Below are 23,828 nucleotides of genomic sequence, written 5' to 3'. Positions count from 1 at the left end.
CCAGGAAGTGTGAAAAGACAGGCTGAGTGGGCTGGGAGCTTATATTCATGAGCTCGCCTTGACTGACAGCTCTTTGAAAATGCCTATGTCAAGCAAGGTGTTGCAGTAAAATCATCTCAAGCTTATTTGGTGATACAGCAACTCAAACAACATTGAAATCACATCAATAATGTCATTTTTTCCCTTTCATTTTTTACAGCTCCCATTTTGCATGTATTTTGTGATGCAGTTCACAGCATCACTGATGGATGTGTTGATTTGACAACTGCTTCAGAGTTTTGAATGACCCTTCACCCCCTTTTGTTCCATGCTGGATGAAGACCTAGCTAGCAACTAGCTAACACCAGACACAGGTCCAAGCAGCTACTCATTTTAACAATAAAATGTCGGGGTCGCCCCCTCTCCTAGGGTGAGTGACATGTTCGATGCCAATATAACGTAGAGACAAAATCGAGTGGTTTTCTTCCAAAAAGTGGGCCGCAACTGGGTAAGTCGAGTTTTGCACCTAATGGTGCTACGATGCTCTGAGATACATACATACATCATTTTTACCACAATTTATAAGATAAATAACTGCCTTAGTGGAGCACGTGATAACACCTTTGATTGGGATCTGTTTCCCTGTTTGAGGGTGTTTGAAGGATCTACATTTATAAGTGCCATTGCATTGAGCACAGCCATTACACTTGTAGTTTCCGTCCAGTAGTGGCGCAAATACACGTTGTGCAGGCATATCTTGGGGTGGTAAATCAGAGTTTACCAGTTGATCTCTGAGGTTTCTGCTTGAAGAGAATACGACCAAGGGAAGGTCCGAAAACACATTACCGATTCTATCATCGGATCTTAGAACGTGCCGATGTTTGCGAACGATTCCCTTAATACTCACTTTCCTACCAGACCGTCAGGTCAGTGAGCATGATGGATTAGCTACAATAAGTTACGGTGAATTTTACAATAACCCACTTTTAACTACTTAGCAGTCAGACATTGAATATTCACTTTCTCTGAACCAGCTGTCATTAAGCTACTGGAAAATGCACAGTAATCTCTTAACCGTGCACCGCTTAATTTTCACAAAGAGCACAGATCTGACTATGTCAATATGGGTGCTCAAGCTTCATCAACATAACGATAAAACCACCTAAACTGGTACAGCATTTCCTCTGCCCAGAAGGCCAGCATCCCGGAGTTACTGCACTTTGAAAAGTAGCTGGGGGCATTGTGCTGGTGGGGCTCATTAGCATATTTGGGGGCCTGATCTAAATTATGTTGTATTTGTGCCAACTGTTAGTTGTCTATGTGTTTTTTTGCCCATCTTTTCTTTTTATTGGCCAGTCTGAGATATGGCTTTTTCTTTGCAACTCTGCAGTGAAGGCCAGCATTCTCTTCACTCTTGACGTTGAGACTGGTGTTTCGAGAGTACTATTTAATTAATCTGCCAGTTGAGGACTTGTGAGGCGTCTGTTCTCAAACTAGACACTCTAATGTACTTGTCCTCTTGCTCAGTTATGCACCGGGGCCTCCCACTACTCTTTCAATTTTGGTTAGAGCCAGTTTGCGCTGTTCTGTGAAGGGAGTAGTACACAGCGTTGTATCAGATCTTCAGTTTCTTGGCAATTTCTCGCTTGGAATATCCTTCATTTCTCAGAACAACAATATACTGATGAGTTTCAGAAGAAAGTTCTTTGTTTCTGGCCATTTTGAGCCTGTAATCGAACCCACAGATGTTGATGCTCCAGATACTCAACTAAACTAAAGAAGGCCAGTTTTATTGCTTCTTTAATCAGAACAACAGTTTTCAGCTGTGCTAAAGTAACGGATGTGAAATGGCTATCTAGTTAGCGGTGGTGCGCGCTAATAGCCTTTCAATTGATGACGTCACTTGCTCTGAGACCTTGAAGTAGTGGTTCCCCTTGCTCTGCAAGAGCCGCGGCTTTTGTGGAGCGATGGGTAACGATGCTTCGTGGGTGACTGTTGTTGATGTGTGCAGAGGGTCCCTGGTTCGCGCCCGGCGAGGGGACGGACGTAAAGTTAAACTGTTACATTGATGCTGTTGACCCGGATCACTGGTTGCTGCGGAAAAGGAGGAGGTCGAAAGGGGGGTGAAATTTACCGTATGACTGTAAAATTTACCACAAAATTAATAGCAATGGCTAACAGTATTTTCTGTGTAGTTGTAACAGCAATGGCAATTTGAAGTTTTCTGTGTAGTTGTCTAATGTTGATGAGGCATATTATTCTGTTTTGTTGTTACTCTTGAATAGATACAATAGTTTTTCTTGAGTTTATTTTTTAGCAAAGCTGAATACAGGGGCACAAATACGAATACAGGTGTATGAATACAGTGTAGTGCATGCGCCCGGTCCGCCACAGGAGTCACTAGAGCGCGGTGGGACAAGGACATCCTGGCCAGCCAAACCCTCCCCCAACCTGGGTCAATTTTGCACTGCCTCATGGGTCTCCCAGTCATGGCCGGCTGCGACACAGCTGGGATCGAAACCAGATCTGTCGTGACGCATCAAGCACTGCGATGCCTTAGACTGGTGCACCACTCGGGAGGCAGGTTAAGACATGTTTAATAATAATTACTGTATAAATAAACATACACAATGTAGTGTCAAAGTGTGTCAAATATGCAAGTTGAAAACACTATGTTAAAAGCACTGTGTGTATCATAATGACTTTTGGTTAACATGACATAACCTATGGAATTTTATGTCATTACGCTAAAATCCACACTTGAAACTTCATGTGAAATATCAACACGTGAAGTGTTCCAAAAAAACATGGTTTTACATGATTTCACATTTCAAATAGTGTGATTTTCCACGTGAAATCATGTAATTTTTCCGTAAGGGTATAGATTTCAATACATCTTCCTTGTCCCCAAAGGGCAATTTGTTAGCAATTTTCTTTGTAGCAGCCTCAATTCGTTGGGTCATGGACTCTACAAGTTGTCGAAATTCCACAGGGATGCTTGCCCATGTTGACTCCAATGCTTCCCACGGTTGTGCCAAGTTGGCTGGATGTCCTTTGGTGGTGGAACATTCTTGATACACACAGGAGACTGTTGAGTGTAAAAAACCCAGCAGCGTTGCAGTTCTTAACACACTGAAACCGATGCGCCTGGCACCAACTACCATACCCCGTTCAAAGGCACTTCAAAATATTTTGTCTTTCCTATCCAACCTCTGAATGGTACAAATACACAATCCATGTCGCAATTGTCTTAAGGCTTGAAAATCATTATTTAAACTGCCTCCTCCCCTTAATCTGATTGAAGTTAATTTAACAAGTGACATCAATAGCCTAGTGGTTAGCGTGTTGGACTAGTAACTGAAAGGTTGCAAGATCGAATTCCCGAGCTGACAAGGCAAAAATCTATTGTTCTGGCCCTGAACAAGGCAGTTAACCCACTGTTCCTAGGCTGTCATTGAAAATAAAAATTTGTTCTGACTTGCCTAGTTAAATAAAGGTGTAAGGGATCATAGCCATCACTCTGTTATGGAAAGAGCAGGTGTTCTTAATGTTTTGTACACTCAGTGTACATCACACAAACACAAAAACTTTGGTGATATAAAGGAATCTGAGAATTCAAACAGGTTGCTCATTTTGGATAACAAATCTTCAAACGTTACCAAGTTGGGAAATTAACTGGAAACTGGAGTTTTGTACCACTGTGCTGGTGTATTTGTCCCTGCAACAAGAGGAGAGGGATAAGGAACAGCCTCTGTTGAGGTGCCTGGTGGTGATATCCAAACAAAGCTGCAGTTGTTGGAGACGCACGAGGCCCACTAGCAGTGAACTTCCTGCTGGGTTTAGAGTGGAGACTGAAGAGAGAGGGCTGGTGATTGACAGAAGGAGAAGGCTGAGAAGAACCAAGCCGGGGCTGAATCAGAGGCCAGGTGGGCGGATGAGTGGGGGAGACCAATCCTCAGCAGAGTTACTGTTTAATTGCTCTCTGGTTAACATCAAATACACCGAGACCTGATTTCATGCACAGATACAGCGAAGCACGTCAGGGGAAAAAAATCAAAATGCTTGTTTTGAGCTTTTGTTCTCTTGTAGAATATTCCAGAAGGCGACAAGAGTTTGCTGTTAAACATTTTGGATCATAGAACAGACACACAGACACACTTGTTTGTTAGTTTGTTTGAGACACTGAATGTTCTTTTTGTATGAGACAGTGACATAGGCTATGTATAGTTGAGTCTAACAGTTACTTAAAACATTGCAGCTCATGTTGTTATTTAGTTAAAACATTGCAGCTAATGTTTTCATGCAAAAGAAAACCTGCGTAACCTGCTGTCTTGCCAAAGCATAACTTTATGAAAGGTTTCCAACTGTCCAGAATATTGACCTGTCAGTGCTTTCCTCTCAAATTTCTGGGGGGCCATTGTGATACAGGATAGTTGCACTCCAGTCCAGTACACTCTGACAGGAACAAACAGACACCACGGTGTTATTTCAATGCAGACAACATAGTTTGATCTATGCTGCTGGTTGTGTTAAAGCACAGCATGTCAACTACATGCCAACACAGTATTTCAACTATACGCCTACAGGGACAGAATTTCAACTACATGCATTTGAAATATGTATTTCAATTACTTTGACTTTGTTGGCTCTCCACTAGTCCACCAAGTTCGGTCAGTTTTAATTACTTCATTGCAACTCCTTTGCATGCAGTGATTGGTGGGAGCCTGGTCCATTAGCTGGGCTGAGAGCACATTTGCAGGAGATAGAGGGTGGGTGGAAGTCCAGCCTCAATGTCAGCTCTACCAACCCAGGGCTCCACCAGCTCTACACTTGTGATATTTGGGTGAAATGAAGTGCAAAGTAAATAATATAATGTTAAACTGAATGCTTTTTCTTTCAGTTCAACCCTTCAGAATGTGTTGGAGATCCATGGTGGATACCCTACAAGTCAGCCTATGCATAGTGAGCATTTAAAAATCCTTGTAGCTTCAGGGTAGCTTCTCTAATGTCATTGAAATTATTTGGTATGGCGCACAAGGGCTTTTGCTGCTCGATCTCCGTGGCAAATAAAGGAATTACGGTTTAATTTAATCACCCGCCTTTGTGCTAAATAATATGTCAACCCCCCCTCCCCCCATACACACACACACTCCCGCACATATGCATGCCTACACACAACTTTTCTTATTTTCTTGCTCTCATACAGATAATATACAACCAAGTCTTATACAACATTCTACTTACTTTACTTTCAAACCAGTGTTCTCTTGAAGGTCAATTCTGCAATCGCATGAGCTAGGGACAGGCCTTTGATTGACATTTCATTGTAATGATGGCAATGCCTTGGAAGAGAAACACATATGGTCATGTTGTGTAGAGTGTTGCTCAGCATCCTATGTTGGTACATTGTAAGATATTTGATGGTATATTTGACATTATAATGACAGCAAAACGTTCTTCCCACGCAACAAGATTTGTTGGACTGTATGAATTTCTTTTTTTTTTAAATCACACCATTAACTTTTGATAATGAATCCAATATGCGTTTCTGCAATGCAGAAATGTATGATTTTAACGTATTTTTGCAATTCTATTTATCCTGGAAACCCAATGCTATGTTTATTGCAATTTATGCAAACAGAACGAATACAACTGAAAGCAGCTGAGAGTCGGAACAACATAACTATTTCCTCACAACGGATTAATACACGGCGTTGAATTACTATATCATATACTTCTGAGTGAAATTATGTACTTCAATATAAAAAGTAATGGTTGCGGTAAAAAAAAGAAACATTCTAGAGTTGTGAAGTTGAATTACATTTCTATATTCTCATCATCGATGTCCTCATCTCTTCAAGCACAATCAGTTTTAAATTAGAGCCAAAATAGAGGTTTACTGTAGGTGAGGTCCTGACCCCTGGGAGACAAGGACTGTGAAGAGCCCTTACCTTATCAACACCACACTGCTGCTCCTACTCCCACTGTTTCTCTCGTTCTCTCCCTCGCACTCTCTCTTTCTCCAATTTTTTTTCTCTCTCTCTCATACTCTTCCTTTCTCTGTAGTTCTCTCTCCACACTCTTTTTGTCTCCCACTTTAGTTTGGGGCTTCATGAAATGGATTTCCATGGCCGAGCAGACACACACAAGCCTAAGATCACCATGCGCAATGCCAAGTGGTGTAAAGCTCGCCGTCATTGGACTCTGGAGCAGTGGAAATGCATTCTCTGGAGTGATGAATCACGCTTCACTAACTGACAGTCCGACGGCCTAATCTGCGTTTGGCGGATGCCAGGAGAATGCTACCTGCTCGAATGCATAGTGCCAACAGTAAAGTTTGGTGGAGGAGGAATAGTGGTCTGTGGCTGTTTTTCATGGTTTGGGCTAGGCACCTTAGTTCCAGTGAAGGGAAATCTTAACGCGACAGCATACAATGACATTCTAGACGAATCTGTGCTTCCAACTTTGTGGCAACAGTTTGGGGAAGGCCCTTTCCTGTTTCAGCATGACACTGCCCCTGTGCACAAAGCGAGGTCAATACCGAAATGGTTTGTTGAGATCGGTGTGTAAGAACTTGACTAGCCTGCACAGAGCCCTGACCTCAACCCCATCGAACACCTTTGGGATGAATTGGAAGGCAGACTGCAAGCCAGGCCTAATCGCCCCACATCAGTGTCCGACCTCACTAATACTCTTGAGGCTGAATGGAAGGAAGTCCTCTCAGCAATGTTCCAACATCTAGTGGAAAGCCTTCCCAGAAGTCCCTGCACAATATTCCAACATCTAGTGGAAATCCTTCCCAGAAGAGTGGAGGCTGTATAGCAGCAAAGGGGGAACCAACTCCATATTAATGTCCTTGACTTTGGAATGAGATATTTGACAAGCAGGTGACCACATTGTGACGACCCTCCCACTCTGTCTGCCGAATTCTTTCTCTCTACTCTTGTTTTCCTTAATAGGATGTTGGTGGGTGGAGCTGGGAGGGTCGTCAGCGAAATGGGACACATCTGGGCTCGGGTGTGTCCCGGGGATAAATACACCTTTCCCCCATACATCGAGGGGAAGCTCCACGCAGACACACTGTTGTTTTTGTATATAGGTTACATTATTTAATAAATATATGTTTGTTATTCCTTTATCTCCACTTTGTCTCCCTCTTTGTTACGGACTACGAGCCAGTTCATAGTGTATGTGTGTATTCAGAACGCCGCAGCCCGTCTGGTGTTCAACTTTCCCAAGTTCTCTCACGTCACCCCGCTCCTCCGCTCTCTCCACTGGCTTCCAGTTGAAGCTCGCATCCGCTACAAGACCATGGTGCCTGCCTACGAGCTGTGAGGGGAACGGCACTCCCGTACCTTCAGGCTCTGATCAGGCCCTACCACCCAAACAAGGGCACTGCGTTCATCCACCTCTGGCCTGCTGCCTCCCTACCTCTGAGGAAGTACAGTTTCCCGCTCAGCCCAGTCAAAACTGTTCGCTGCTCTGGCACCCCAATGGTGGAACAAACTCCCTCACGGACGCGCAGGTCAGCGGAGTCAATCACCACCTTCCGGAGGACACCTGAAACCCACCTCTTTAAGGAATACCTAGGATAGGATAAAAGTAATCCTTCTAACCCCCCCCCCCTTAAAAGAGTTAGATGCACTATTGTAAAGTGGTTGTTCCACTGGATATCATAAGGTGAATGCACCAATGTGTAAGTCGCCTCTGGATAAGAGCGTCTGCTAAATGACTTAAATGTAAATGTATTTCCTGTCTGTGTATGTTTGTAATTCTTCTCTAACAGTGTCTCCAACCCACTCATAGCTTGTTTCAGGGCCCCCCCCCCCCCACACACACACACACCACACACACACACACACACACACACACACACACACTGTAAACGCCAATGTGCTGTCATTACAAAATCCTGGTTGAAGAATTTCCAGGAATTTTCCAACCGAGATTACTGGAAACCTAGAAAATGTACAACCATACCTGCAAGTCACATTATGCTGGTGTAACAGTTTAACTTTATGGCGTCCCTCGCCCCGCCCGGGCACGAACCAGGGACCCTCTGCAACATCAACAACGGTCGCCCACGAAGCATCGTTACCCATCGCTCACAAAGGCGCGCCCTTGCAGAGCAAGGGGAACCCTACTTCAGGTCTCAGAGCAAATGACGTAACCGATTGAAATGCTATTAGCGCGTACCCGCTAACTAGCTAGCCATTTCACATCCGTTACACTGGCTTGCAAAGTGATGTGTAATTCCTATTGGACTCCAGACAGAGTTAGATATCCAATAGTTAAAATTTTTATTCACCCCAACCAGTGCTGGGAAGAGTAAGCAATTGTCATACTTGAGAAAAGAAAAGATACTTAATAGGAAATGACTCAAGTAAAAGTGAAAGTCACCCAGTAAAAGTACTACTTGAGTAAAAGTCTGAAGTATTTGCTTCTAAATATACGGACTTACAGTTGAAGTCGGAATTTACATACACCTTAGCCAAATACATTTAAACTCAGTTTTTCAGCAATTCCTGACATTTATTCAAGTAAAAATTCCCTGTCTTAGGCCAGTTAGGATCACCACTTTTATTTTAAGAATGTGAAATCGTGAGAATTATTAGTAAGAGTGATTTATTTAAGCTTTTATTTCTTTCATCACATTCCCAGTGGGTCAGAATTTACATACACTCAATTAGTATTTGGTAGCATGCCTTTAATTGTTTAACTTGGGTCAAACGTTTCGGTAGCCTTCCACAGAGCTTCCCACAATAAGTTGGGTGAATTTTGGCCCATTTCTCCTGTAAAGCTTGGTGTAACTGAGTCAGGTTGGTAAGCCTCTTGCTCGCACACGCTTTTTTCAGTTCTGCGCCACAGATTTTTTATGGGATTGAGGTCAGGGCTTTTGTGATAGCACTCAATCCTTGACTTTGTTGTCCTTAAGCCATTTTGCTACAACTTTGGAAGAATGCTTGGGGTCATTGTCAATTTGAAGACCCATTTGCGACCAAGTTTAACTCCTGACTGATGTCTTGAGATGTTTTCTCAATATATCCACATATTTTCCTCTCATGATGCCATCTATTTTGTGAAGTGCACCAGTCCCGCTCCTGCAGCAAAGCACCCCCACAACATGATGCTGCCACCCCCGTGCTTCACGGTTGGGATGGTGTTCTTCGGCTTGCAAGCATCCCCCTTTTTCCTCCAAACATAACAATGGTCATTATGGCCAAACAGTTCTATTTTTGATTCATCAGACCAGAGGACATTTCTCCAAAAAGTACGATCTTTGTCTCCATGTGCAATTGAAAACCGTAGTCTGGCTTTTTTATAGTGGCTTCTTCCTTGCAGAGTGGCCTTTCAGGTTATGTCTATATAGGACTCGTTTTACTGTGGATATAGATACTTTTGTACCTGTTTCATCCAGTATCTTCACAAGGTCCTTTGCTGTTGTTCTGGGATTGATTTGCACTTTTCGCACCAAAGTACATTAATCTCTAGGAGACAGAACGCATCTCCTCCCTGAGCGTTATGATGGCTGCCTGGTCCCATGGTGTTTGTACAGATGAACGTGGTACCTTCAGGCATTTGGAAATTGCTCCCAAGGATGAACCAGACTTGTGGAGGTCTACAATTTTTTTCTGAGGTCTTGGCTGATTTATTTTGATTTTCCCATGAAGTCAAGCAAAGAGGCACTGAGTTTGAAGGTCGGCTTTGAAATACATCCACAGGTACACCTCCAATTGACTCAAATGATGTCAATTAGCCTATCAGAAGCTTCAAAAGCCATTACATAATTTTCTGGAATTTTCCAAGCTGTTTAAATGCACAGTCAACTTAGTGTATGTAAACTTCTGACCCACTGGAATTGTAATAGATTATTTAACTCATAATTTACAGTGTCTGTAAACAATTGTTGGAAAAAATTACTTGTGTCATGCACAAAGTAGATGTCCTAACCGACTTGCCAAAACGATAGTTTTTCAACAAGAAATTTGTGGAGTGGTTGAAAAACGAGTTTTAATGATTCCAACCTAAGTGTATGTAAATTTCCCGACTTCAACTGTAAGTATCAAAAGTAAAAGTACAAATCATTTCAAATTACTTATATTAAGCAAATGGCACCATTTTATTTCTATTTTTAATTTTTATGGAAAGCCAAGGGCACACTCCAACACTCAGACATAATTTACAAACGAAGCATGTGTGTTTAGTGAGTCCGCCAGATCAGAGGTAGAAGGGATGACCAGAGATTTTCTCTTGAGAATTTTGTGAATTGGACCCCTTTCTTGTCCTGCTAAGCATTCAAAATGTAACAAGTACTTTTGGGTGTATGGAGTAAAAAGTAAATCATATTCTTTAGGAATGTAGTGAAGTAAAAGTAAAAGTTGTCATAAATATAAATAGTAAAGTAAAGTACAGATACCACACAAAACTACTTAAGTAGTACTTTAAAGTATTTTTACTTAAGTACTTTACACCACTTTCCACAACCGTTATTCATAATGACTGTGACCTAAGCAATTGAAACTGGAACAACCATTTCAGTACAGGTGCAAAAAATGTGTTTTAAAAAATGTACATATGTTATCTTTGTGTAGCATAAGATGAATCAATCAATCACTCAATGTACATGTAAAAACACTGTAGAGCATGTTGGGGACAAAGTTAATTTGCTATCATAACTTATAAAAATGTAAAGTATTGGTCCCATGTTTCATGGGCTGAAATAAAAGATCCCAGACATTTTTTCATACGCACAAAAAGCTTATTTCTCTAAAAGGTTGTGCAAATATTTGTTTTACATCCCTGTTAGTGAGCATTAATCCGTCCACCTCACAGGTCTGGTATATCAAGAAGCTTATTAAACAGCATGATCATTACACAGGTGCACCTTATGCTGGGGACAAAAGGCCACTCTAAAATGTGCAGTTTTATCAAACAACACAATGCCACAGATGTCTCAAGTTTTGAGGGAGCGTACAATTGGCATGCTGACTGCAGGAATGTCCACCAGAGCTGTTTCCAGATAATTTACTGTTCATTTCTCTACCATAAGCTGCCTCCAATGTCATTTTAGAGAAGTTGGCAGGTGTATTTGGCCAACAGATGCATATCTTTATTCCCAGTCATGTTAAATCCATAGATTAGGGCCTAAGGAATTTATTTCAATTTATTTCCTGATATGAACTGTAACTCAGTAAAATTATTGCATGTTTAGTTAATATTTTTGTTCAGTGTATATAATGCATCTGAAAACAAACACGACGTTGTAATGTGTGTGTGTCTAGGACTTTTATGGTGACCTAATTACCGTCAAACTGGCGGTCACAAGTCATGAAGGTAGTCAAATTCCATGTGACCGTTTAGTCATGGTAATTAGGCTTCTCCAAGCTCTGATGCTGCTGATGGTCATTAGTAGCCTACCAAACGTGCTAATTGTCTGGTACTCAGCACTCTATTGTCTCTAATCACTCTGACATCAATGCAAATGTTATCGGAAATCTAATCAAACACTTAATGAGAGCCTATGAACTCATGTTGCGCAACATTTCTATAGGCTATGGAATTGCGTGAGAAAACAGAGTGATGGCCTCTATTAAAAAGAGGAGGATCCCATCAGCTTTCTATAGGCTAGGCCTACTATATTTATTTCTCAACTTTCCTAACATTAAGGATATTTATTCTCTTTACAACAGGAGTATAGCTTAAAATTAAGTACATTAATCTGCTTTACAAGGGGTGTAGATATCATGATACAAGGCGAGACCCAGATGCGGACACAGGAGGCAGATGGTTGGAGTTACAATGTTTAATAATCCAAAAGGAGTAGGCAAGAGAATAGTCGTGGACAGGCAAAAGGTCAAAACCAGATCAGAGTCCAGGAGATACAGAGTGGCAGAAATGCTCATGGTCAAGGCAGGCAGAATGGTCAGGCAGGCAGGTACAGAGTCCAGAACAGGCAAGGGTAAAAACCGGGAGGACTAGAAAAAAGAGAATAGCAAAGGCAGGAGTACGGGTAAAACCGCTGGTTGACTTGGAATGTACAAGACGAACTGGCACAGAGAGACAGGAAACACAGGGATACATACACTGAGGAAAACAAGCGACACCTGGAAGGGGTGGAGACAATAACGAGGACAGGTGAAAGATCAGGGTGTGACAGTAGAGCCTAACTGGCATACATAAGCAGCGTGTGAGTATCAAGTTGCGGGGGAGATATAATAATAAAAGCATTAAATGCATAATCACATTTGCGGTCACTTTTGATAATGGTGTTTTCCTGCTAATGGAACATTTGCGACTATGGACTACTGCCGTGTGCACATTGCTGCGATTATAATGTGAAGAAATAGCCTAGTAGTTTAGCAACATTTTAAGCTAAACGTTCTGATTTGTTGCGTCAGGCTCATTATGTAAAAACGTTTTTTTGATCCTAGTGGTTGTAATAAATTGGGATCTATCGCATCCCACAACTGTCCCAGACTATGTTTGGAATATTTATTTCTCGCACAGAATAGAATAGGTCAACTTTTGTAAAATGGGGGATAGTAGATTGACATAGGCTAGTGCTTTTGCTGTTCGTTAGGCCTACTCATCTTGTTGGCAGACAAAAATAAATGTGAACAGTTCTTCCAATATCTACAATATGCATCTCGGAAATGGATAAGAACGCACACAGTTGCGTCACTGATGTGTCTGTCTTCACTTGTAGCCTGTGAGAAAGACCTGATCATATGATGGAGAGCCATGTGAGTGAGAGGTGCTTCGGAGCACGCAGCACTCAGGGAGAAGGGATTTATAATTATTATATTCAGCTCAAGGTCACAATGGCCACTGGCCGCAAAAGGCATGGATTTTTTTATGGGTCATTACGGCCACACAAAGGGGATGCCGCTGGGAAATTCAAGTCAAAAGTGAGGACAGTCTGTGCAAAAAACAAAGCAGAGTTCATGCCTTTATTGCAACTTTTTTCAAATCATCATTCGAGTCGCATCATGCAGCCTTACAATGCATTAAAAATCTAAACATATAGCTCAACGTTTGTAGAACAACTAAAGTTTGATGAATAACTCTAAATTAAGCATATTGGTATACCTATTTCTTTGTTAACCGCTCAACACAGAATAGCTGCATGTGCGCACTCCCTCAAATCTTTTGGAAAAAATATCCTTTCTATTTTATTCATCTTTGTTCAATTGTATTCTTCATACTATAAAATAATATAAAATAATGCCACGTAATTCTACGCAAATCTGGCCCACAGCCATATGGCATAGCCAGATGAGGACCTAACATAATGATAACTCAGAGTATGCTTTTCTGATCTGAAACAGACTACATTTTCTTCATATCATGTTTCTTTAGACCTGTCTAAAATAAATAATGTATTTATTGTGAAGGTGTAGGCTATATTACATGGAGTTATTGGACTTTTAAAATGTAGATGTTCCAAAGGTCTGTCGAAGCCAGGAGATGCTAAATGTGTTTATGTTAATTAACGGTCAATTACTGTGAGAGCCCTATGTGTGTCACACAGACAGACAGACAGACAGACAGACAGACAGACAGACAGACAGACAGACAGACAGACAGACAGACAGACAGACAGACAGACAGACAGACAGACANACAGACAGACAGACAGACAGACAGACAGACAGACAGACAGACAGACAGACAGACAGACAGACAGACAGACAGACAGACAGACAGACAGACCACTCACACACAGGAAGTAAAACTGTTTACTTTGTGACATTTGCACATATAACGTGTTTTCCTCACAGTCCTATCTAAGTTTAAACTCTATGAACTGTAAAACTGTTTTACAACTATGTAACTGATCAATAACAGAATATAATTGAACACTTGCACAAATAAACCACATTTTGATATACCAGTAAGTACATAAACAGATTGGCAAGATTGGTCACTACATAAACAGAAAGGTTGGTTTTCATAATTCTTTACACAATGATCTTGTACCACCTTTCCACTAAGGCAGTTAACCTCAGGACAAAGGACAATGAAGCAAAAGGTTATTTGGCCAGTCAGTTATTGTGAACTAATTTTCAGTTGAAACATTAACAAAGTGATCACTCTGCCTCTCTTTTGGAAAAAGCTGAGAGATGGGCTTGGAGAAATGTAACCACTCTCAAATTCATAGACCGAGCTATAGATGCAAGGACTGACCATGATAACACAATTATAGTTTTAACATAGTTTGTTTTTGAGGCTAAATAATGTTTGTTTACATTTACAATATTTATAAACCGAGTAAAACAAGCTTATATTTTGGGTTCTGATGTGGTGTGATAGTTGAACTAAGCTCATTCTAAGGCATTCAAAAGTTATATTCTTCAAGCATCAATGGGTAAATATGTAGTCCAAAAATGGACGTAGCAACTCCAGATTTCCCCTTTAAAGTGCAGTTCTTTCCCTGGTGGAAACTAGTATTCACCAGAGCAGATGAGAACCCTCTGACCCTGACTGAGCGGCTATGGGAAAGTTAGCTGGGAGAGCTGGGAATGACACTTAGATTGTTCCAAGTCCCCAGCACTCTTATCTTTGGATGCCAGACACCCCCACCCGCACACACACACACACAATACACACCCAGGCGCAAGGATCTGCCCACGCTTGCACATACATGCACTCGCAAAGACATTCACACCCTTCACTAAACACCCATGTGAACCAGTCATCTACCCACACACACATACATAACAACACTTCTGTGTACGTACATACCTGCCCACGCTTGCACACATTACACACATAAACTGAGACCTACACACTCCCACAGATGTGCTGCTTGCAAGCACAAAAATTCCCTACAATTCTGTCACATATATCACACTCATAGACATATGGTGCATATGCCCTCAGTCCCGTTTGCACCATGAACACAAACACAAACACACACACACGCACGCACACACGCGTGCACACACACACACGCACACGCACACACACACAAAGATCCAATGCCCGCTTTAAAACAAACTTAGTGTTTTCTCACTCAGTCACACCCAGTCACACACACTGCCGTTCACCTCCCACTCATTGACACATACACACACACAGACCCTGCCAGTGTGTGTAGGTGTGTGTGCGGGGGTTTTGTAATAAGGAAGGCGAGGAGGACTTGGCTGATGGGGAGACGGGCCAGTAGATTAACAGGGTCTCTGGCAGCTGGGATAGAGAGAGTGAGGGAGGGAGGGAGAGAGATGGAGGGAGAAAGAGATGGAGAGGGTGTGGGGCATGTCTACAAGCATGTGGGAGTATGAATGTGGATGTGTGTCTCTGTGTGCATATGTGTGAGTGACTGAGTGAGGGAGTGAGTAAGAGAGAGAGAGGCTTGTGGTTGTGTGTGCGTGTCCTTAAGATACAGAGAGTGAGGCTTGACTTTGTGGTGTATGGTTGTGTGTGTCTTAAAAGGGGATTGAATAGAGAAGCCCAGCTCAGAGGTGTGTGTGTGTGTGTGTGTGTTGTGTGTGGGTGTGTGTGTGTGTGTGTGTGTGTGGTGTGTGTGTGTGTGTGTGTGTTGTGTGTGTGTGTGTGTGTGGGTGTGTGTGTGTGGTGTGTGTGTGTTGTGTGTGTGTGTGTGTGTGTGTTGTGTGTGTGTGGTGTGTGTGTGTGTGTTTGAATGAGCCCGGCTCACTTGTTTTGTGTTGCGTGGGTGTGTTTCATCCCAGAGTCAGGGGCTGGCTGGCCCTGCCCAGGCCTTGAGGAGGAGGAGTTAGTGTAATTGGGGAAAGTTGCCGCTGCCCACCCAAGGCCTGAAATACTGCAGTACAGACCTAGGAGAGAGGAGGGAGGAGAGGAAGAGCTGGAATGGTGGAAGCTGTTATAGACTATTGAAAAAAGAGCCAATTATCAAGCCACACATAACTGCATTTTGCATTAAATGTGTTAAATATCTACACTGAATGCTAGTACATAAACAAACGTTGTTTTTTGTCTGGGAGAGAGAGAGAGACAGACAGAGAGCGAAAGAAAAAGCGACAGAGAGAGAAACACAGAGAGAGAGAGAGATTGAGAGTAGGCAGGGGAACTATGGGTAATTGCCAGGCCTGCCCAGGGAGACTGGGAAACTGGGAGAGGGGGGTCAGGGAGAGGTGAGCCAGAAGCGTGGGGGACGGCTGGGGCTGCAGGCTGCAGTGTGGAGTGCATGGGCGTAGGGAGCGCAGGGTCTACCTGTCCTTGAGGAATAGCCATCGATACAGCCTGGCTGTTGCTTCTCTCTACTGTACCAGGCATCACCTCTGGCTGTGTGCGTGTGCGTACATGTTTTACTATACTTGTGAGTACCAGAGTCCTCACAAGAATAGTAAATCAACAAAAAATCTGAGAAGTGAGGACATTTTGCAGGTCCTCACTTTTAAAAAGGCTATTTTAGGTTTAGGGGTTAGGTTTAGGGTTAGAATTAGGGTTAGGTGTGTGTGCGTGCGTGCGTGCGTTTCTCTCTCTCTCTCTACAAAAGTTTTGATATTAAATTAATGTGTTAATTGACACTATTTTGACTTTCACGTAGGGCATTGAGGACAATCAAAGTGAAGCAAATATGTCCCGAAATGATCGTTATCCTTATTAACAGCTAAACCAGGAAGTAAAGAGAATACATTTTTCCTTCCAGACACAAATTATCACATTCACACAGGTGAAAAAATGAGAGCATGCTGCAACTGCCTACAAGATAGTTAGAATAACTCCTTCTTGAGTTCTTATTGAAGTCTTATATTGTATTCTACGACCACAATGTTTTCTTGTGTAGGCTTAATTTCCCCCAATTGGTACATAATTTCCACCTAGAGTTGATTAAAAGCAGACTTGTCATTTATATCATAGTGACACAGGAAGAAATAGATACAGACCAATTAAGAACATGGCTTGGTTCTTCTGTCTATCACGTTACCTTAATGACCCTTCTTCTTGTTGCTTTACAACACTGCATTCTACTATAGGTTAAAAGACTCCCACATCACTAAACTACAGGGAATTTGCATTTCAAAAGGTCTCCCCCTCAACTAACGCACCACCAAGCTTCATCCACTCTCCTCTTATACCTGGTAGTCGATTGTTCCAGTGAAGGAGGAAACAGGCCTCTGTGTTTAGCGTCTTTAAGCTGCTTTCATCGGTGCCTCCTCTGCTGTTCATCTGATTACGTTCATTTACCCAAGTGGCTTTCATTCTCATGTGATTCACCGCAACAAAACACTGCAAGGCCCTTATCAAGACCAAACTTCACCTAAACCTTACGGCGGGACTTTCTAACGGAATACCTCCAATAAGTACACAACCGCATTAATTCATCCCTCTAAACCTGTATTACAGGCCAGACCAGTACTATAGAACCTTGGTCATTCTTGTGATGTAAGGCCGTGTTAGCCCATTGAGCTAAAGTCTAGGCATTAGTCTTTAAACAAAACTGAGTTTGACTAATGACGATCACTGCCTAAACTAGAAAAGAAATAATAGAAAAGAAATAAAGACAGCTCAGTGTGTAGATACAAGAGGAAAAGGGAAATAAAAACAGAGAACCTTAAATGATGACACCCTCATCCAATTGGCAGAAAATGGGATGAAAATTAGATTAAAAGCATAAATATGCGAATTCCTGTTCGCCGGTTGTAACGATACAAAAGGCAGTGCACGCATGTGAAAGTGGATTATGGTCTACACTCTGTGGCGGAGGAGAATCAGAATCAGAACCAATGTGGCGTCGCAGACAGCATTCACACTGAATTTGCAGGTTTTTGCGTCAGCCCTGCTCGAACACATTCAGATAATCATGGCCCGGGTTCGATGATTAGTAGAATCAGGTTTTTTAAAGCAGGACTCCAGCCTGCTTTCCTCCTCAGGAGGAATGTTGGCCACCCCTGGTCTAGATTGGAGGGTCGCTGGTTCAAATCATGGCTGCCATACTAATGTCAGAGAATGGTAATGTACTAAATGTCACGCTGTAGGTAAATGCATCGGTTTCACTTTATATATATATATATATATATATATATATAGAGAGAGAGAGAGAGAGTCACCCACAACAGTGGATTATATTACATTTAATTTTATTCTGTTACTGTGGCATAATGAGCTCCACTGTTGCTTTAACTCATATCTAATAAGGAACAGGATTTTTAGAGTTACATGAAGAGAGAAGACTGAAGGATTAAAAATGAATCAGAAATATGAATAAACCATTTAATAAGAAATAACCTGGATGGGGAAGGATGAGGTTTCTACTAAATAAAAAGTAAGAGTCACCTACAATCCTAAAAATACATGTGAAAAAATACCATACAATAAGATATAAAACAACTAACCTAGCAAAAAACCTCGGTATCTTCTTCTCCCCTCTGTTCTGTCTCTCTCTCTGCATCTCTCTCTCTCTCTCCTCTCTCTCTCTCTCTCTCTCTCTCTCTCTCTCTCTCTCTCTCTCTCTCCTCTCCTCTCTCTCTCTCTCTCTCTCCTGTCTCTTCTCTCTCTCCTTCTCTCTCTCTCTCTCCTCTCTTCTCTCTCTCTCTCTTCTTCTCTCTCCTCTCTCCTCTCTCTCTTCCTCTCCTCTCGCTCCTCTCTCTCTCTCTCTTCTCTCTCTTCTCTCTCTCTCTCTCTCGTCTCTCTCGTCTCTCTCTCTCTGTCTCTTCTCTCTCTATGTCTCGATAAATTGGACTCTGCGGTGCCCATACCCAATGGCTACTTATGTCTCAGATCTGATGGTGTGCAAGTCTTCCAGAAAAAAACATGTTACAATATTTTGTTTCACCGTTGGCCAGTTTTTCCTATTGTTGAAAGAAGAGCCACACGTTTGGCAGTGTGTGTGCGTTTTTCTGTTTCAAAGCTCTGCTCTGCATGTTTTTTTTTCAGGGATGAGAGAAACAAAGAGTTCCGTCATGTCTTCCCTAGGCTGTTAGCTGGAGCTGGCCTACTTCCTAAAAATAGCTTCTGATACCGAGGAAGATTAAGAGTTTTAAATGTACTTCCCGCTATCACTCTCTATGTGTCTCTATTTCCCCCATCTAGTCACCCCTCTCTCTCTTTCCCCTCCAAACTAAAATTGAACATTGAGAACCCTGTTTATGTTTCATCTCTGGCTGCTAAAGTCGGATAGAACCAAGGCTACTTCATTCTGATTTTTTGTGAATGTATTTGTATAATAAGACTCATATTCTAATGTCACACAACCCAATGACCGACAGATGATTCTGATATCAATGGACTGTGATGCAACAGGTTATGGATGTTGTTTCCTCTGACAGGATCCATTTGATCATCAATCAACATTGAGTCTGTCTGACTATCAGTGCATGTCGGAAATAACGCCTCCTGTCCATGGGAAACGTTTCATGAGGTAAATAGGAGGGGGGAGAGAGACGGAGGGAGGGAGGGAGGGGGAGAGAGAGAGAGAGGGACAGAGAAGAAGATAACTGAAGGGAGAGAGAGGGAATGAGAGGAAGAGAAGGAGGAGAAAAGATATGAAGGGAAAAGAGAGAGGGCGAGGTGGAGCCCATCCCTGGTGTCTGCTAGTAAAGTGTGTGTGTATGTGTGAAGGAGGCTGATCCAGGGCCTGTGTGTGTGTGGTTGGAGAGGCTGGCTGCCTGCCTGCCAACTGAATCACTCAGCGTGGGAGTGTAAATATCCTCAAAGAGTAGTCTGTAGTCCCTGCTGCATGTGGGACCTCTCGCTCTGTCACTCTTTCTCCATCTCCCTCCTATAGTTCATCTCTCTTCCTCCTCTCAGTCCCCCAGCACTAGTCCCTCTCCCCTGCACTTTCTCTCCCTCCACCTCTCTACCTTTATCTCTCTCTTATCTCTCTGTCTCTCTCTCTTTTTATCCATCTCCCCCTCAGTCTCCCTCCCATTCACCTATCAGCACCAGCACCTTGCTCTCTTTCTCCCTCCCTCCCTCTCCTCTCCTCTCTCTCGCTCTCATTTCTCTCTCCTTCCATCTCTCTTAGATCTCTCTCTCTCTCTTGTTCTGTGAAAAGAGCTCTGTCACTGGACATTGTCGATTTATCAGAATGGTTTGGAGTTTAGTGTAAGTGTCCTCTGTATTTTTTGTCACAAGGGGGGGTAGCAGTGGTGGGAAAAGTAACCAATTGTCATACTTGACTAAAAGTAAATATCCCTTAATAGAAAATGACTCAAGTAAAAGTAAAAGTCACACAGTAAAATTCTACTTGAGTAAAAGTATAAAAGTATTTGCTTTAAAATATACTTAAGTATCAAAAGTAAATGTAATTACTAAAATTGATTAAGTATCAAAAGTAAAAATAAAAGTAGAAATCATTTCAAATTCCTTATATTAAGCAAACCAGAAGGCAACATTTTCTTGTTTTTTAAATGTACAGATAGAGGCACACTCCAACATTCAGACATAATTTACAATGAAGCCCTGTGTGTTTAGTGAGTCTGCCAGATCAGAAGCAGTAGGGATGACCAGGGATGTTCTGTTGGTGTGTGAATTGGACCATTTTCCGGTCCTGCTAAGCATTCAAAATGTAACGAGTACTTTTGGGTGTCAAGGAAAATGTATGGAGTATATTTTCACAAGGAATGTAGTGAAGTAGAAGTAAAATAGTAAAAAAGATAAAAAGTAAAGTACAGATACCCCCCCCCCCCAAAAAAAAATGTTTAAATAGCACTTTAGAGTATTTTTACTTCAGTACTTTACTCCACTGGGGGCTGGGGAATTTTGCAGGTGAAACAGCATTTTCCTGCAATTTAGAGACATAATTATTATGCTTGATTCTATGTAAAAAGAATGTCTGCATGTCTAAGCATACCTCTTGAGGTGTCTGTGTCCTGACTGGTTTCTTTTTTTGAGCAACTAAATATGCTTCTCTGCATCTCTGCTAAAATCTGGGTAAAAGATATAAAGGAATGTGAGTCTTATTCAGTCCATTTAGTTATTGCTTGCTTTTCTTAAGGCTACCAACCTTGCCAGCTACTCTAACTTGATTGACAGCCTGAAATTGCTTCTCGGTAGCTAGGATATTGGGAACCTATCTGCACTAGCTAAAGCCAACTTCATAAAATTGCTAGGTGGCTAGTAGTAGGCTAGTAGGCCTACACTGTAATAAAATGCTGGAAATATACAGCAAATAATTTACAGTTAGCTACTATGATTTTACAGTAAAGCACTGAATTACCTGTTTTGCAGTATATTTAGAGCAGTGTACTGTGAATTATGGTGCGTTGTGGGAAAATGTTGTTGGCCGGGAAATAATCATTGGCTCATTAACATATTTTGAGGCGTGCCTTGAAAGAGGCTATAGTTTGTTGTACCCGTTAGAGAGAATGCTGTACCAATGGAACTGATATGTGGTAGTAGTGCCTTAACAATTGAATGTGTGTAGGGACAGATCAGATTGGCAGTAATTCTTAAATCTTTACTTTTTGAGTGTTATGCCCTGTAATTATGGCCAGTTTGGAAGCTATGGTTTAGGCCTCTAGAAGTGTAAGTAATATAAAACACAGAATATTCATAAAAATGCTGCACTCTACATATACCAAGCAGCCAACCTGCTTGTACAAATTATATGTAATTACAGTAAAATACCAACATTATGATTACAGTTGCATTTACTTTATTACAGTATAGTAGGCTAATTTTACTGTATTGTTGCTCTGATGTTACGCTAATTTACAGGAAGCTGGTGGCAAGTTACTGTGAATATTATAGTAACATAAGAGTTCAGGTGGTTCTTGGTGCTTCAACAAACAAAGGAAATGCGGGGTGTTCAACAACAATGACAAAAATCATGAGAATAGCTTACGAAGAAAAACTTCCAAAAGGACTAATTCCAGGTAAAAAAGATTTGGAGCGCTCTACAAAAAAGTCTGAGATCGATTTATTTACAGTAACGTAATTGGCACTAGCCAGAGATGGTTAAAGATACATCAAAATACCAAATACCTTGAACAATGTATCGTTAACTAAAACATTCCCAATAATGATTAAAGAAACGTTTTACTTGATATTACTGTGATGTGTTTTTTAAAATCAACCTTAGTTTAATGCACTTACTGTACTGAGCTCATTAGAGTAATATCCAGCAATGTGCTTTGCAGGTGTTCATTTTTACATTTTGGTCATTTTGCAGACGTTCTTATTCAAAGTGACCCTAAGGCAGTTCAACAGTTCAACTAAGGCAGATTAACAAGAACACTTCACAAGGAAAAAGTTTATGTTACTGTTAATGAGAATGTTGTTGAAGTTAAGTGGGCAACTTGCAAGTTTATTTATGTATTAGAAAACCACCTCTTTAGCTTGATCTCTCTCTCCTGGCTCTCTTTATCCATCTCCCCCTCAGTCTCCCTCCCGTTTACCTATCCTCTCAGCACCAGTCCCTCTCTCCTTGGCCTCTTATCCATCTCCCGCTCAGGTCTCCTCCCGTTTACCTATCCTGCTCAGCACCAGTCCCTCTCTCCTGGCTCTCTTTATCCATCTCCCCTCAGCCGTCCTCCCGTTTACCTATGCCTCTACAGCACAGTCCCTCTCTCCTGGCTCTCTTTTATCCATCTCCCCGTCAGTCTCCCTCCGTTTACCTATCCTCTCAGCACCAGTCCCCTCTCTCCTGGCTCTCTTTATCCATCTCCCCTCAGTCTCCCTCCCGTTTACCTATCCTCTCAGCACCAGTCCCTCTTCCCTGGCTCTCTTTATCCATCTCCCCTCAGTCCCTCCCTCCCGTTTACCTATCCTCTCAGCACCAGTCCCTCTCCTTGGCTCTCTTTATCCTATCTCCCGTCAGTCTCCCTCCCGTTTACCTATCCTCTCAGCACCAGTCCCCTCTTCCTGGCTCTCTTTATCCATCTCCCCCGTCAGAGTCCCCCTCCGCGTTTACCTATCCTCTCAGCACCAGTCCCTCTCCCCAATGCTCTCTTATAACCATCTCCCCGTCAGTCTCCGCTCCCCGTTTACCTAGTCCTCTCAGCACCAGTCCCTCTCTCCTGGCTCTGCTTTATCCATCTCCCCCTCAGTCTCCCTCCCGTTTACCTATCCTCTCAGCACCAGTCCCTCTCGCCCCTTGCTCTCTTTTCTCATCTACCCCTAAGGTCTACTGCCGTTTACGCTTCCTCTCAGCCACCAGTCCCTCTCCCCATTGCTCTCTTTCTCCCGTCCTCTCCTCTCTCCCTCTCTCATTTCTCTCTCCTTCCATCTCTCTTAGATCTCTCTCTCTATCGTTCTGTGAAAAGAGCTCTGTCACTGGAGATTGTCGATTTATCAGAATGGTTTGGAGTTTTAGTGTAAGTGTCCCCTGTATTTTTTGTCAGCATCTTGATGGCACTATTGTATACGTAGCCAAACACAATTTGTTCTCTGAATGTTGTTGTTACTATGGCAGGTAGCCTAGTGGTTAGAGCATTGGGCCAGTAACCGAAAGGTTGCTAGATTGAATCCCCGAGCTGACAAGGTAAAAATCTGCCATTCTGCCCCTGAACTTGGCAGTTAACCCACTGTTCCTAGGCTGTCATTGTAAATAAGAATGTGTTCTTAACTGACTTGTCTAGTTAAATAAAATAAAATGACTGTGGGACTGAGAAAAATAAGTGAAAGGTGGCAATGGAAAACACTTGAATAGCCTGCAAAAATATTTAATAATAGAGTGAAGGTTGTCCGCAAGACATCTGCAACAGTTTACTAACCACTGTGCTTCCAATAATGCACTGTACATTCTAGAAATACAGCATGTTTCTCTAGTCAGGTGTTACAGTGTAATGCTGTAAATTTGTGTTTCAGTAAAGGTCCTGTAAATCTACAGTAATTTACTGGCTACTGTGGTGCCAGTAATTTACTGTAAAAATTACTGGAAATATTTTACAGTGTACAGAGAAATGTAACAATGTACTTTA

Source organism: Salvelinus sp. IW2-2015, linkage group LG36, assembly GCF_002910315.2.
Source record: "Salvelinus sp. IW2-2015 linkage group LG36, ASM291031v2, whole genome shotgun sequence".
Classification (NCBI taxonomy): Eukaryota; Metazoa; Chordata; class Actinopteri; order Salmoniformes; family Salmonidae; genus Salvelinus; species Salvelinus sp. IW2-2015.
Note: the sequence above shows the minus strand (reverse complement) of the source record.